This window comes from Pinus tabuliformis, chromosome 5_1 (assembly GCF_031772625.1).
Source record: "Pinus tabuliformis cultivar Carrire ecotype Pingquan chromosome 5_1, CPIR1, whole genome shotgun sequence".
NCBI lineage: Eukaryota > Viridiplantae > Streptophyta > Pinopsida > Pinales > Pinaceae > Pinus > Pinus tabuliformis.
Genome location: NC_142305.1, coordinates 884,110,489 through 884,127,478, shown reverse-complemented (window position 1 = coordinate 884,127,478; position 16,990 = coordinate 884,110,489).

Sequence of the window (16,990 nt, the reverse complement as noted above, 5' to 3'; positions counted from 1 at the left end):
TTTCGCAGTTCCCTTTGGAACCCTGCTAGGACATGTTGTGTGCAAAGATGGAGTCTGTGTGGACCCTGTTAAAATAGCAGCAATCATCCACATGTAACCACCCCACAACATAAAGCAATTAAGAGAAACTAAATTCATCTAGACAACAAATTGTCAAGCAACGCTCGACAAACTAAAATAAAGGTTGGTAGGTGCGCCCATCTTAGTATACCCTGACTGGAAAAAAAATGTTCCATGTACATATTGATGCATCTGGAATAGCACTAGGAGTAGTCTTGGCGCAACCAGAAGAGAAGATGGATCATCCAGTATACTACGCAAGCAGAAAGCTCTCCATAGCGAAAAAGAATTATACAACAATAGAACAAGAGGCTCTAGCAATGGTCTACTCTCTCCAAAAGTTTAGGCACTAGCTGTTGGGGGCGCCATTCAAATTTTTCACAAACCATTCTGCACTGAAATACCTAGTAAACAAGCCTGTATTGGAGGGAAGGATATGTAGATGGCTATTATTGTTCCAAGAGTTCACGTTTGAAGTAGTTGTTAAGACGGGCAGACTGAATGTAGGCTCAGATCACCTTTCTCATTTGGAGACAGGGAAGGGTGATGGAGCAATAGACGACCAGTTACCTGATGCCAATTTGTTCAGGATAAAAGTTATACCCGACCACCTATAGGAAATTGCTACTCTACTCACAACAGGAAATTATCCACAGGACTACACCGCAACGCAGAAAAGGCACCTCGTGGTTAGAGCAGCGGATTACCAACTCATAGCAGGACACCTTTACAAAATGGGTTTAGACCAAATACTCAGATGCTGTGTCCTACAGCACGAAAGAGAAGATATCTTATGGGAGTGCCACGCAGGGGTTACAAGAGGACATGTAGAGGGTAAGGCAACAACAAGGAAAATACTACAAATGGGACTGTGGTGGCTTGCAGTACATAAGGATTCGAAGGAATTTGCCAATGAATGCGATGTATGACAAAGAGCTGGAAGGCCTTCCCAATGAGATGAGCTACCACTACACCCGGTCCATACGGTACAAATATTTGATAAATGGGCAGTAGACTTCATTATTCCAATATCCCCACCAACATGTCACTCCAAAGCTCGATACATAAGTACCACCACAGAGTACCTGTCAATATGGGAAGAAGCTGCACTAGTGAAAGATTGCACAGCAGAAACTGCAACACGCTTCATTTTTGAAAACATCATCTCAAGGTTCGAATGCCTAAGGAGTCTCACAAGTGACCAAGGTATAGACTTCCTGAATGAGACAATCCAGGTCCTATTAAAAACTTTTATGGTACAACATCACAAGAGCAGCCCTTACCATCCACAAGCAAACGGTGCAGTAGAAGCATTCAACAAGATACTAGAAAAAGGGCTAACCAAAATCATATCAGCCAACAAAGATGACTGGGATGAAAGAATTTCAGCGATGCTCTGGGCATATAGAACAATAGTTAAAAGACTCCACAAACAAACTCCATTTTAGCTGGTATATGGCAGAGAGGCGGTGGTTCCCGCAGAGTTTGTACTATCCAACATGTTTATTTCAGAAAAAACAGAAATTATAGATAGTAGTGTCTTGCAGGACAGACTAAGCCAGCTATTAGAGCTCGACGAAACGTGGTTCCTAGTGGAGTTCCATCAATCTACTGAGCAACAAAGATAGAAGGCTTGGCACGATAGGCACATCAAGAAGAAATCGTTTGGCGTTGGCGACCAAGTGCTCGTCTATGACAGTAAGTTCCTCAAGTTCCAAGGAAAACTACAAATGCACTGGTTAGGCCCGTTCATAATTTCACATATAAAGGAATCAAGTGCGGTGAGACTTGCGCAACTGGATGGAGTCCTACTGCCAGGATGGGTGAATGGCACACGCCTCAAACCTTTCCACAAGTAAAAATAAAAATAAAAATCTTTCATGTATTCATAATAAGGTTAGGGTCAATAGACAGATACCGCAACCCATTTGTGGTCGGGGGGGTAGAGTCAGTAGAGTCAGCAAGCCTAGTTGGCAGGAATAGTGGCCATGCGTGTCAAGCACAGTCAGCAGAATACATGTAGGCTCTAACTTTTTCCAGAATTGATGGTCATACACACACCAACCCCATCCGTCGTACCAGTAGTTATTTCTTGATTAAGTAATCAATAAGGCAACTTTCAGGACAGCATCGAAAAATCTTTTATGTTAACCATAGAATTAGTTAATAGGTAAGCCCACCACAATAGAATAAAGACGCCATGTAGCCCACTCTGTACTTTTCAATCCCACGTCATAGTTGGAATGTACCAGTCAGTTGACGTCAACAAAAAGATAGCTAGAATACATGGAAAGGTCGTTGGAGTAATTAGTTGCTTAAGCCTCGTTAGTTAGGGGATGTCATGTCAGAACCGGCTACATAACTCTTAGAAGAATGCAAGGAATGGTAGAATTTCAAACACCAGAAGGATTTCAAAAGCACTCGGAAGAACAGGAGCAGGACACGAGAAACAGAAGAGCACCAGTGCAAATTGTCTAAAGAAGAAGGGGACAATGGCCAAGAGAATCACATCAATTCCACAAATTTCTCTAGATGCAGGAATTGAAGTTATGGATGACTTGTATGGGAAATACGACCGGTTGAACCTCATTGACAATGACTTCACAGACGGGTTCCAATTACCATCCATGAACAGGGAGGCATATGCAGAAGAATTGCAATGAGAGGATGGCACCAGGGCCTCCAGAATCAGGGCAAACTTCAAAGGGCTCTAAAAGTACACACTGTTTAGCTTGAGAAATCTGCCTGTGTTTGGCACCCAGTTGGTTGCCATGCAGTGTACCAAGCTATTGGCAAGAAAGATGCATGGAGGTTCCCTATGGCTGGAAAGAGAATACCTAATCCATGTTGAGGATATCTACCAATTGAATGAGTTGGCAAACATGGGGATTGTAGTCAGCACATCATTCCATGTTGGGGCCAAGCGGAGCAAGAAACCCATAGAGTACAACATCTACACTCGTTATGGAATGGAGCAGGGGGGAGAAGGTGTAAAGCTAGACAGAATTAACAAGGATAGTGTTATATACCTAGGGGGGATAATATGGGGTACCAAGGGAGGTACCCAAGGTAATAATGTAATAATGGGATGGGCCATAGTAATAAATAAGGTGGTTAACCCATGTCATGTAAGGGACCACAAGTAGTTAATAATAATGTAATGGGCCCATGGTATTAGTTGATGGTATGAGGAAACCATGGTATTGACCCATGGTATTGTATGTATGAGGTCTATATAGAGGCTAGAGACTCCAAGTCAAGGAAGAGAGTGAAGGATTATTGTATGAACATGCATATGGCTTGTGGAGTGTTCTCCTTCCTTAAGGAGTGAATGTATGGTGTTGCCCTACCATAAGGGTTTTGATAATAAAGAAGCATTTCTATCTATTTCTATCTTATTGTTTCTAGGTTTATTTCTATTATCATATACATTTGGGTTAGATCTATAACAAGTGGTATCAGAGCTACAACAAGTGGTATCAGAGCACTTTCTTGGGCAAACCGTGGAGAATTTTTTTTTCTTTTTTTGCAAGGTTTCGGGGGCGGCGAGTTTGCAGATCAGATATATAAGTTTTGGTGCAAGATCTGTAAATTCTAATAGCAGATCTGGATTCTATGTGAAAAAATACCTGATTTCAAAAAAAAAATCGGTCGAATCGGAGTCCGGATGAAGGAGATATCGCTGATCTAAAAATCAGTGGTGTTGTAGACAATGTTTTGGGGCAGCGAGTTTGCAGCACAGATCTAGACATCCTGGTGCAAGATCTACAAAATTTAATTGTATATCTGAATTTTTTAGAAAAATTACCCAATTTCAAAAAAAAAATCAGTCGAATCGGAGTCTGGATGAGGGAGATATCGTTGATTTAAAATCAACTCTTTTTTGCAGAAATTTTGGTGACGGTGAGAGAGTTGCAGCGCAGATTTGAAATTTCATTGCCTGGATCAAAATTTTTATCACATGGGCAGATGCAAAATGGGTGTTCCATTTCTAAAAATAGGTTATAATAGATATTCTGAGCAATATTGACGAAACTGTGACAATTTCAAATTTTCGCCAAGTAAGTGAATTTTTCTCAAACCCTCTTCATGGAGAAGCTATATTTTACAGGGAAAAATAATGGTCCTACTATTGAAGAATTCATACAAAGAATAAAGTCCAAATATGGGATATGTTGGAAAGCTATAGTACGACTTAATTTGACAGAAGAGGCTGACAGATGGTGGAAATCACTTGGCATCAAACAGTTCGACGACTTGTCGGATAAAGAATTTGAAAAACTCTTTATGGACAAATGGTCTTGTGCTAGAAAAAAGAATGAGACATGTCAGGGGTTATGTTCTACTGGTATATCCTTACTGCAGGTTCATGGATTGATTCAGAAAGAGAAGATCATTGTTTATATCAATCCTAGTTGTAAACATAATTTTATCAATGTTAATTTGGCAAAAAAATTGCAAGTCCCAGCAAAACAAATTGAACATACACAGGTTGATGATAAGGATGTTCAAATTTATAAGGATTTGAAGCTTTCTATGGATAAGTATTTGTTTCATAGTGACTTTTATGCTTCAGATCTGGATAATATGGATGTTGTTTTGGGATATCCTTGGATGGAATCTGCGGGTACTATCAATATTAATGTGCAGAAGAAATTCCTGAAGCTCTGGTATAAAAAGAAGAAAATTACATTACAGGATATTTCCATCAATAAACAGGTAGAGTACATGGAGGCGGAAGCAGAAGATGTTCCAGGGACTGAAATATCAGATGATGAGCCTTTGATAATCAACAATCAAACACAAACAGAGGCTGAAGAAGAAAAGGTTACAGGTGATAATACATCAGAGGACGGTTCAGTGGTTGAAGTCATATTGAAAAAGAAGACACCACAACAGGCACCACAGCAGGGTGAAGTAAAGAAAAAGCCATCATGGGTTAAAACTTCAGCATATCATCACCCACATCACCCTGCAAGACAACCATCAAGATGGCAACTAATTAGCCACATGGACAACAACCCCCGCATGACAGATCGAGAGGAGCGAAGATCCACCTACTACACATCCACACAAAAGAGCTACCACAGTCAACTTCCATCTCAAGCGAGCAAGTCACCAGCGAGATCGAGGGTTCACCTTTCTCTTGGATGGCTAGATGCAAGTGCATGGTACCAGTGGACTACTCTTTTGAGTAGATCTTATTATTTGTGTTCTTCCCATGTTTCGGGGACGAAACATGCTTAGGGGGGTGGAATGTTATATACCTAGGGGGGATAATATGGGGTACCAAGGGAGGTACCCAAGGTAATAATGTAATAATGGGATGGGCCATAGTAATAAATAAGGTGGTTAACCCATGTCATGTAAGGGACCAAAAGTAGTTAATAATAATGTAATGGGCCCATGGTATTAGTTGATGGTATGAGGGAACCATGGTATTGACCCATGGTATTGTATGTATGAGGCCTATATAGAGGCTAGAGACTCCAAGTCAAGGAAGAGAGTGAAGGATTATTGTATGAACAGGCATATGGCTTGTGGAGTGTTCTCCTTCCTTAAGGAGTGAATGTATGGTGTTTCCCTACCATAAGTGTTTTGATAATAAAGAAGCATTTCTATCTATTTCTCTCTTATTGTTTCTGGGTTTATTTCCATTATCATATTATTTCTGGGTTTATTTGTATTCTCTTATATCATCATATCAGATCTATAATATTCTTGGGTTAGATCTATAACAAGTGGTATCAGAGCTATAACAATTGGTATTAGAGCTATAACAAGTGGTACCTCCCTTGGTACCCCATATTATCCCCCCTAGGTATATAACAGATAGCATTCGGTTTGCCTGCTACCTGATTACAGGAAAGACGATGAGGCACTTCACAAGAAATGAGTGCACCGTGGACACAATCTCAATAGCAAAACACTACTGCCAGGGTGAGACACTCAACTAGGCAGCCTTTATACGCAACAAACTCTTTAAGGTGTGTGAAGATGTCTACTAGCGGAGCACTGGATTTGTGTTCAGATATTTGGTAATGACACTAGCGATGTGGAAGTGGAGGCCATCCCCAGAGAGGTGGATGAAAACTATTACTGAAGATCAGCCAATTGCACTCAAGTATGAACCATGGAGGGCATCATGGGATCCCAACATCAAGGAAATCAATGAAATGACCTTCAAGAGCTAGTACACACAGATGGTGGATGCCATTCAGTTTAAAGAGAGAATACCCAGGACTCTTCTAGATGAGTTCTTGGGTGACCTATTGTTCGAGGCTTCACATGTGCATACTTATCTCAGACTGCGGTATGTTAGCCCCACCACGTTTAAGTTAAGGCCACAAAGATTTAGTCAAACAGAGGAGGCCTTGCATAGATAAGTAGATTCATGGCTAGGAGTGGCCTGCAAAATAATAGAGGGGAAGCCCAGGTACCTATTTGGAGCTATGACACCACAAAACCAAGAAGGAGAGGGGGCAGAAAGTAGCAGTAGAAGGGTGGCAACGGAAGTACTCCAACCAATGCTACTCCAAATAGAGGAGAAAATGTTTGAGGTAAGGAGGATAATCGCAAACTTCGCGCTAGGTGAGGGTGAATATCCTAAACATTTTCAAGGTTCAACTATGTTGTTCCCAATTATAATGCCACCCCTCTCAATGGCACCTCCCACGGGTGTAGCCTAGGCCCACTCCACAACCCCAGTTCCCAAACCACAAAAGAAGTAGGTTATCCACACCCACCCAAGTCAAAAATCTAGCTACCAAAAAGTTGAAAGATAGCACCCCAGCCCCAGTGATCGATCTCACTATTGAGGTAAAGCATCAAATTCCCACAACTGCCATATTTGAGGAAATCCCCAACACCGCAACCACTGCAATACATCAGTCGCAGGAGTCTTCCCTACAAACAACTTCCACCTCCGCAACAGTGTCCGAGCTCTTCCCCTTCGGCCACAAGAGAATATCTGCGGAAGCAGAAGTTCAGTCAACTGGTTGGAAGGAAGGTCCCACCTCGACCTTAGAAATGCCACCTACTGAGAGTACAGCACCAATGATAAGATTCGATCCACTGACTAGAAGATGCCTGGATTCCAGTTGGCAAGGAGAAAGGACTAGCCCGCACCTACCTGCACTCCCTATAAAAATCACAGACCCCCCAAACCCTGGTATCACCCCAGCCGCACCACAGTTCACCCCACCATCATAACAACCACCCTAGCAAGAGCATTCACCTGCCTCACATTCCGATAAAGCCATTACAAGCGGCCTACCCCTACAATAACAGTTTCTAGAACCAGACACCATGAGGGTTGATACACTTTATCACTAGTCATCAGCCTAGTTATTTTCTTTCATTCAACAAGCTGCCCACAATGCCAAGGGCCTGCATGAGAAATTTGTTAAGGAGCATGAGAAGCAGACGATGCAATTTCTCACAGTAACGGAAGAACGCGATCGCCTGCAAGAGTCAAATATAGGGTTTCAAGCACAAGTTTATTAGCTTACGCAAATATTCCAAGCCATGTGGCCAACAGTCATCGAAGCCAACACGGAAGCACTGGCGAACATGTCTGCCTGCTCCTTGATCAACTGCTGCAATCACATATAGATGGCGTGCGTATGCCTGGCAACCACAAATGTGGAGATGAAGAAGAAGCTAGAGACCGTAAGGTCCGCACTGCTAGACCCTGTGGAAATATATGCACACTCAATGGAAAGCAAGATGCGAGAGCTAGAGACAAAGAAGCAAGCACTAGTTGACGCCCTCACCAATGGATACACCTTAATGGGCAAAGTCCATGACTCGTCGGGTATTCTAGCTCTAAAGAATCACCAAGTCTACCCGTTGCGAGAGAAGATTCAATCTCTATTTGCCAGCACAATGGCATGCACAGATCCTATTCAACTCTAGCAACTAAATGAACAAATCGATGTCCTCCAAGCCCAGGTTCACATAATTGAGGAGGAGTCGGCCAAGACGAATAGGGTAATCCGAGACTTGAAGCCCCCGGTGCGGATGTAGGTCCTGCTATTGAAAGAAGCATGTGACTCAAGAAGCCAACAACTAGACGACTTGTAGGTCCAACGGCCAACAACCCTAACATCACAATCAGTCAAGAAATTTACATAAAGTGTAGACGCGATCCTCACAAACTGGAACTTCGCTATCCAACGATACAATGAGTTTAGGCAGCAGACAACAATAGCAATCCCCGAGTTGGAGCCTTCGTTTAGAACGGAGTAGTCACAAGGTCAGGAAAGGGGCACATAAACAAATGCCACACCATAAGCTAGGTTGGAAATGGAAGGACAGCTTATTCCACATGAATGTATCACAACAACAGAGGTGTCACACAACAAACAGTGGAAATAAAGTTGGTAGCAACATAGCCGCCACCTGTAGAACCCATGGGAACAGAAACAAAGCCACCAGAGGTCGAAATGACTTGACTCGGGGATGAGTCAAGAAATTGTGGTTGGGGCCTGTTGGAGCCTTCGTTAATTTTGAGGAGTTTTGACCAGTTTTGACCAACCGCAGGGTGAGAAAGGACAAATGGTAGCAACAGTTGGGTGGCAGAATGAGCATTTGCAGGAAGGTGATGGCAAGGTATAGCAGAAGGCAAAGGCAGCAGAGGAAATAAGAAAGTGCAGAGGCAGCCAAGGAAGCAAGTAGTCAAGTGAGAACTGGTAGACCAGGTAGCTGAGAAGGATATAGAGAGAGGATGAACAAAAAGGAAGGGGTTGATTAGCGGTTGTGAGTGGTGTTGCTACTATTGTTGAGTTTTGTTGATCGTTGGGGTTGTTGTTGAGACATTGAAGGATTGGGCCGCTGAGGAGGTATGTAGACACCAGAGCAGAAGCAGGAAGGGCTAGGAACTAAGGAATTGAGTTGCGGAGAAGATCTGACCCAAGCTACTTAGTCGGGTATTCTCTATATTATTGATGGCCAAGAGCTGAGTTATAATGTATTTTTTTCTGATACTTTAATGTAATTCATGTTGGTGAACGTTAAGACCCATAAGTTTATTGCACATCTTATATTATGGCTTATCAAAATTTTAATTAGTCTCCTTGTTACATGAAACTGGTGCTTGATAGATTGACACTAGTATGTTGTTAGTTCTATGGTATATATGATGAGTCTCTATGTATGAGTTGAGGATATCATTATATTTGTTCCATGTTCTATGACCACATATGTGTATGACTGCCTATGTATAGCTTAGAACCCCTTAATCCTATGCTGAGCCCTTCTCCCCTTTTTGTCGCAACGCACTTCGAGTGAGACTCTTTGCCCTTTGGGGTGAGGTGAAAATGCCAACATTGTCCCAGACTACAGTGGACCATTGTTGGCCTTCTATGCATGAACCCAGGGTATTTTCCCTGATGACTTGCTCATGCCAACACTCTTTTTCATTTCATTGCTACTGAGGAGATGAAAAGAACTAACCCACTACAATTGAATCACAAGAAAGGGGTGAATTCTCTATTTATTATAATGTGTCGTGTCTATTTCCAAAGGGTCAGGACAACTTTCCAAGTAAATACTTTGATCAATTCCAAGAGGTTTGTGAATATGACACACATAGTGACATTGAATGCAACCATTCGCCTGAAATATCACCAGATACACACCTGAAAATGTTACCTGAGCGAGAAGAAATTTCAATTTGTAAGGGTATGTGTAAGGGTGAGGGAAGCCCCAAATTTGCAATTTGAAAGGTTATTTTTTTCTCAATCTCAATGAATAGATTTTATGAAAAGGAGTAAAATATAAAAATATATAAGGTTTGGATGTAGAGGAGAAATTATGATGAAAATAAGTGTTATCAAGGGGATGGAGATTCCCAAAATCAAAATTTCAAAATTGATGATATTTTCATCATGGTAGCTAAGAATGGAAAATAAAGAATTGCATTGATGGATTCTAACTTTAGGAAGCATCACTCTCTCTTCTTGGATGGAGCCTAGAAATGAAATATAGGGGTAGTAGGTGCAAGGATACCATTCTTGATCCTAAGGGAAATAAAAAATTTCCCTTCATTGGAGATTAAGTGAGGCCAAGTCAAAATGTTTACATAACATAATAGGGAATTACAACATCTCTTACATACTAGGTTGGTGTTGATAAGTGCAGCAAGAAAGTTTCAATTTGACTTTTCCTTGGTCAAATTGAGAAAATTTGAATTTCCACATCAGCATATAACTTTGATGCAGTTAACTTGTGCAACAATGATCTTGTTACTCAGTTTACTCAGTAAATTTGAGTTAGAGGGCTTGGAATTCATTTAAGCATGTGTGATTGATTATTTTTGGCCATCGAGGTTAGTTATTTCAAGTTGTTTTCAATTAAACTAGTTCTAACTATTGATCGAACTAGTGGAAGGTCAGTTGTGCAATGGGACAAAATAATAACTCAATGATCATCCAATTAACTGATCAATCAACCCAAAATATCTAGTGCATGCAGATAATTCGAGTTCCCTAGCTGTGGTGGAGATTCCAAGGCAGTGTAACATTAGTTTTAGACTAGTCATAAGTGTACAGGTGTTGCATGCAACCAGATGATCAACCTTGGGAATTGTACAATTAATTGGACGGAAATTCCAAAATAATAGGGGCCCAGTTCCTCATGAATTATGCAAGGAAACAGGGGCTTAAGCTGAGGCATAATTTGACTAAGTCTGGTTCAAATCTTCCAACTGAGAAGAGAGACAGTTTATTCACTTTCAGGTTGAGCTCAAACTAAGCTAGCAATTGTAATACATCTCTATTCATCTTATTAATTCAAGCAAGCATAAGAGTTTTTAGTAGTTTCTTTCCTATGAAAAAAAAAACTTTTTTCATTTGTGTGATTGTTGTTCTAAATTGTGAATTGAATTTCACAGATCAATAGAGTAGGATTGTGTCTCTTGATTTAGATCAAAACTTCTTGAGTAGTTGCAATTCTACATCATATTTCTTCAATTGGAGATCACCTCTCAGTGTAGTAAGTGCTAAAGGAAAAGGAGATAACTTATTTTGTATATTTCATATATTAAAATAGCTTCTATGAGGAAATATGTCATTGCATGGAATGCGTAGCACTCAACAACCTTAATGCATTGCTTTTCTACATGTTGCTATAAACTTAGCATAATCCTTTAAAATTTATAGAAGACGTAACTGGAAGTGTTTCACCATGAATAGAAGTATGCCAACTCTGTGAATCCTGTTCTTTGTCTAATGTCCGAAGGGACATATCACCATGATCCTTAATATATAACATCTTAAGAACTATAAGGCCCTATGAGGAATCATTATAATGTATGTGTATTGTAGAGATATGTAAGGACAAAGTAGAACAAAATAAAAAAAATGGCATTGTAGCAAACCTACCAAAATGTTTTGGAAAAGCATGCCTATACTCAACCAAAAACTAAAAATTATACTCTCTATTTAGAACTGTTCAACCATATCTCGTAGGTTAACACATACTTTGGGTACATCTAACCTCCAATCAACTTGACAATAGACAAAAAAGGTAAATATAACTAAAAAATCCAATAACTAAAAAGTATGAGAGATGTATGCTCATATCTTCCTAGCTTCTCTTTGTTTCCAAAATAGGCCTAAATATTTGAAAAGCACCAGGTTACATTGATCTGAAAATCACTCATGAGTGATCTCAGTTAATTAATTAATGAATGAAGGTATTACAGACTCATGTGTTGGTGTGTGTCTATGTTATCTTAGGCAATAGATCGATCAGATTGCAAAATACACAGACACTAGAAAATGGAAAACAGTAAGACAAACACAGTAAGAAAATACGAGAACACAACAAATTAATAAGGATTTCACCCTATCCTCCAGGGCTACCTCTCCGTCCAGCTTTCAGTGGTGGCCTTCTTTATCATGTCTTCAAAACAGAGTTTTTACAATGAAGATCTTGATTGAGTCTCCTGAAACAGATGATGCTTAGCAGGGTGGTTCTTAGATTCCCCAAGCCACTAGAGTGCACAGACTCTTCCTTACCAAGTCTCGACCACAACTAGTCTTAATCGGATGATTCCAATTTGGTACTTAGTTCCCTGACAGATATCCTCACAGGGATCACTTGAACCTCTCAAGCCTAGTTCTGTCTGCTCAATGCTGCCTTAACTCTATAGGTCAACTCGGCACTCTATTTTCTACTTCTTGCTTCACTGTCTCCTTCTCCCTTCTTCACTGTTTTCTCTCTCTTTTTTCTCCTCTATTCTTTGTCCCTTCATTCATAGCTTAAAGCCAGTCCATCCTCTGACTTTTCACTTCCTCTTCCACCTCTTTGGATTGCCTGTTGCTGTTCACTTGGAGTTCCCTGCCTCTGTGTCATTGCCACTATGTAATGTCTCACAGGGAAGTGGTCGCTTGTCCTCCCACGAACTGCGCCAGCCCTTCCTGCGCGAGGCCCCAGATCCTATGGTGTTCGCTCTTATGGCACAATTGACTTGCTCGGCCGTTAGCTGTGATGAGAGGTAGTTTTCTCTATCATCTGCCAGACACGCATCGTGCAATGTATGGAATTTCTTGTTCTCTGCCAAAGCCACTTACCGCCCAAAATGCTCCGATATTCCGTTGGTTTTGCAGTGTGGGACCCGCCTTTCACTTTAGCACTTTTCCTACGGTTTCCCAGCTTCCCATGCGACTGAGTGCTTGGGACTTTTCCTTCTCGAGGGGTTTCATCTTGCGCTAATCGCGCATCAGAAACGACCTCCATTTTCTGATCCGGACTTCCTAACTGCTAGTTTGCGTCCTGCGCGGTCTCCATGGGCCTCGGTCAGCGTGCTTTGTCCGAGGTCCTCATCATTCCTTGTTGGCTACAAACTGCCACTGTTTAGAGGTCCTTCATTGTTCACAAGTTTTTGAAGTCTATCTTGATTTGATACAATCATACAACTTTGATAATTTTCACGGATCCAATTCGGATCATGGCCTTCCCACTGAAAGAGATTTTGGACCACCAAAAGTTGGTTTTCAAGCATCGACTACGTGAGGGTACAATTGTCTCATTTGTCCAATCTCTATCTACTTTGCACTGCTCGGCTTTGAACCCTTGAGCCCAATTCTGAGGTACTCAACATCTCTCTTGCACGTTTTTCTCACCTTCTTGTCCAGAACTGTGTCTTCCTGCAATTCATTAAGATATTCAAGTAACAGGTCATTAATAGAAGGCAAGTGACTCTACTCTTCCGGATCCTCAATTAGTGAAGGTTCAAATAATCTCAAGAAATCTACATTCATGACTGGGTAGATGTGCATGTAAGCAAGTAGATCAAGGCAAAAAGCACTCTCACCAATTTTCTCAAGTATCTTGAAGGGTCCATACCTGATAGGCTTTAGCTTTTTACCTTCACCTTACATCCTATCCTTACTGATATACAACCAGACTTGGTCACCAACTTTGAAACTATGCTCCATCTGATGCTTGGCATGCCTTGCCTTATATTTGGCCTGGCTCTTTTCCAGCTATTCCTGTACTGCCTGGTGGATCTCTTGGATTTGTTCAATGAACCTAGTTGCCCTGTCCACATCACTGTGTCCCTCAACTGTGGTGTCTTTACCAAAGACAAAATCCAAAGGAGACCTTGGTGTGAAACCAAAACAGGTCTCAAAAGGATATCTCAGTGTCGAAGAATGTTTTTCTCTGTTGTAAGCATGTTGCACATAACATAAATGTTCATCCCAAAGCTTAGGATGCTTGCTACAATATCCCCTGAGTAACTAGATCACTATCATGTTGACTACTTTTGTCTGGCCATCAGTTTGTGGATGGAAAGCTGTGCTTTTCTTCAGTTTGGTGTCCATTAGTTCCCACAGACTTGACCAAAACTTCCCCACAAATTGGGTGTCTCGATCATATACAATGGAAGTGGGTAATCCAAAATGAACCCATACATGTTGAAAGAACAGTTTTGCAGTGTGTTCAGCTGTAATCTGTTTATTACAAGGTATCAAAATACACATTTTGCTAAACCTATCCACAACAACATACAGATAATCATGACCTTTCCTAGATTTAGGCAGTCCTCCAACAAAATCCATGGAAATACTTTCCCAAGTGTGAGAAGGAACTGGTAATGGAGTGTACAAGCCTAGTTTTCTATTATTGAGCTTGCATTTTGCACACATAGTACACCCTCTTACATATCTAGAAACTATCTCATTCATTTTTGGCCAATAACAAAATCTTTGCAGCTGTGCAACTATCTTACTTACCCCAAAGTGACCTGATATTATAGAAGTGTGTGCTTCTCGAATTATCTTTACTTTTTTAGTTTGTGGAATGCATAGCTTCCCACAATGATATAAGAGTCGGTCCTTTACATGATAATCCAATTCTTCTACTCATTTGCCTTGACTTAAAGTTGCATATACATATTTAAAGTCTATATATTGAGCATATTGTTCAATGTAACTCTCGTGTAACACAAAATTATGCTTAAGTATAGCAGATGCATTTATAATGGGTTTAGATAACATATCTGCAACTTTATTATGTATGCCCTTTTTATATCTGATGACTAAATGAAACTGTTGTAGAAAACCCATCCATCTATAGTGCCTTGATTGCTGCAACTTAGTTTGGGAGTGTAGATATTGAAGTGGTTGATGATCAGTATGTATTACTGTCTCTTTTCCCATTAAGTAATGTTTCCACCTTTTCACACGCTGTACTAATGCATACAATTCTTTATCATATGTATGATAGTTAACTACTGCATAATTAAATGTATCAGAATGATAACATATGGGTTTACCGTGCTGTATCAACACTGCTCCCATGGCATAGTCATTGGTATCCATTTGGATCTCAAATGGTCTTTGAATATCAGGAAGTGCTAGTACAGGTGTTGTACTAATCTTTTCTTTCAAGGTGTCGAAGGATTTCTGTTGTTTGCCTCCCCACTGAAACACCTTGTTCAATCTTGTTAAAGCATGTAAGGGAGCTGCAATTAAGGAAAAGTTAGAAATGAACTCTCTCCAATATTGTGCTACTCCTAAGAAGCTTCTAACTTTTGTAGTAGATTTGGGTTTAGACCAGTTCACAATGACTGCCACCTTAGAGGGATCTATCTTCAATTCACCACCCCCTACTATATGTCCCAAATAATTCAAATATGTTTTGCTAAATTCACATTTTGAGAGCTTAACATAAAGTTTTTCTCTTTTCAAAACATCTAGTGTCTGCTTAACATGATTTAAATGTTCTTCCCATGTTTTGCTAAATACCAGAATGTCATCCAAATACACAATAACAAAATCATCAAGAAAAGGTCTGAGTACATCATTCATTAATATCATGAAAGTAACAGGAGCATTAGTTAAGCCAAAAGGCATAACCAACCACTCATATAATCCCTTCTTTGTTTTGAAAGTAGTCTTCCATGCATCTTGTTCTACAACTCTGACCTAATGGTATCCACTGTGCAAGTCTAGCTTGGAAAAATAAACAACCTCTTTTAATTGATCTAACAGATCATCTATGCAAGGAAGGGGATAACGATTTTTTATTGTTATCTTATTCATTGCTCGGTAATCAATGCACATTCTCGATGAGCCATCTTTCTTTCTCACCAAAACGATTGGTGACCCACATGGTGATGTGCTAGGTCTGATGAAACCTTTCTCGAGCAACTCCTGCACCTGCTTCTTGATTTTTGCGTTCTCTAAAGTATACAACCTGTACATTCGAATGTTAGGCAATGGAGCATCTTGCTACAAAATAATATCATGCACTATTTCCTTTTTGGGTGGCAGACCTTTTGGTTCTTGAAACAAGATGTCATACTCTGAAACAACCTTTTCTAAATCAGCTTGCTGTTTAGCATTACAGCCTTCAAATACATTGGTTTTATCAGGTTTCTTTTCCTTTACAACGATTAGTAAGAATTATTTGCATGAATTTATCATTCGTTTCATCTGCCCTGAGTTTGTGAGAGTATAATTATTCTTGAGCTTATGAGCTCTTACAAAGTATTCGATTCCATCTTTAACGAGTAGATACTTGTTCTCAGCTATATAGAAAATAGTTTTTCTTTCATACAAGTAAGGACTTCCTAAAACAATTCCACATATATCCAAAGGAATTATGTCTAACCCAACCTCATCTGCAAATTCTGACCCAAAAGAAAACTTGACTTTGCATTGTCTAGTCACTTGTAGTTGTGCTTTATCATTCAACCATCCTAATGGGTATGGTTTCTTGTGAGGTGTAGTTACTAATCCCAACTTCTTTACAATTTCTTCATAATTAAATTTACTTGTGAGCCACTATCAAACAAAGTATCAATATTTTGATGTTTGGAAATAACTCGAATATGGAAAAGCTCGTGTCTTTTTCTCTCATTTTCTTCATCAATAATAGCTTGTGCAGAATTACTAGTAGATGCTCCAGAATTCTTACCTTTTATACCTGTGGCTACAATGGTTGTTTCATCTCCTGAGTCTGACCCCAAATCTTTCTGAATGGTTGCAACAGTCTTCTTCTTCTTTCCCTCAAACTTCTTAGGTCTCAGCTGTTGATGTAGAATCAAACAATGCTTATCATCATGCCCATCCTTCTTACAATGGGTGCATGAAGACTTGCTCTTCTATGCAGTGTTAGCCTTCTTTTCTTTCCATTTTTGCTTTCTTTTCTCCTTATTCTTACTTGTAGTGGGTTGGGATGATCCCCCAACTTCTTGGCTTCCATTCTTTCCTCTAACTTCTAGATGAGTAGCTTGTATAGATACCTCATTTATACTAGTGGGATTAAACATGAGGATAGTGTGCCTCATGTAGAAGTGTAGACCACCATTGTACTTCAACAGAGTCACAAGTGAGTCTAATGAGATTCCTAGAATCAATGCTCTCTTTCTAAATTCTTGAGTGTATCCCTATACACTTTTCCCTTTCAACTGTCG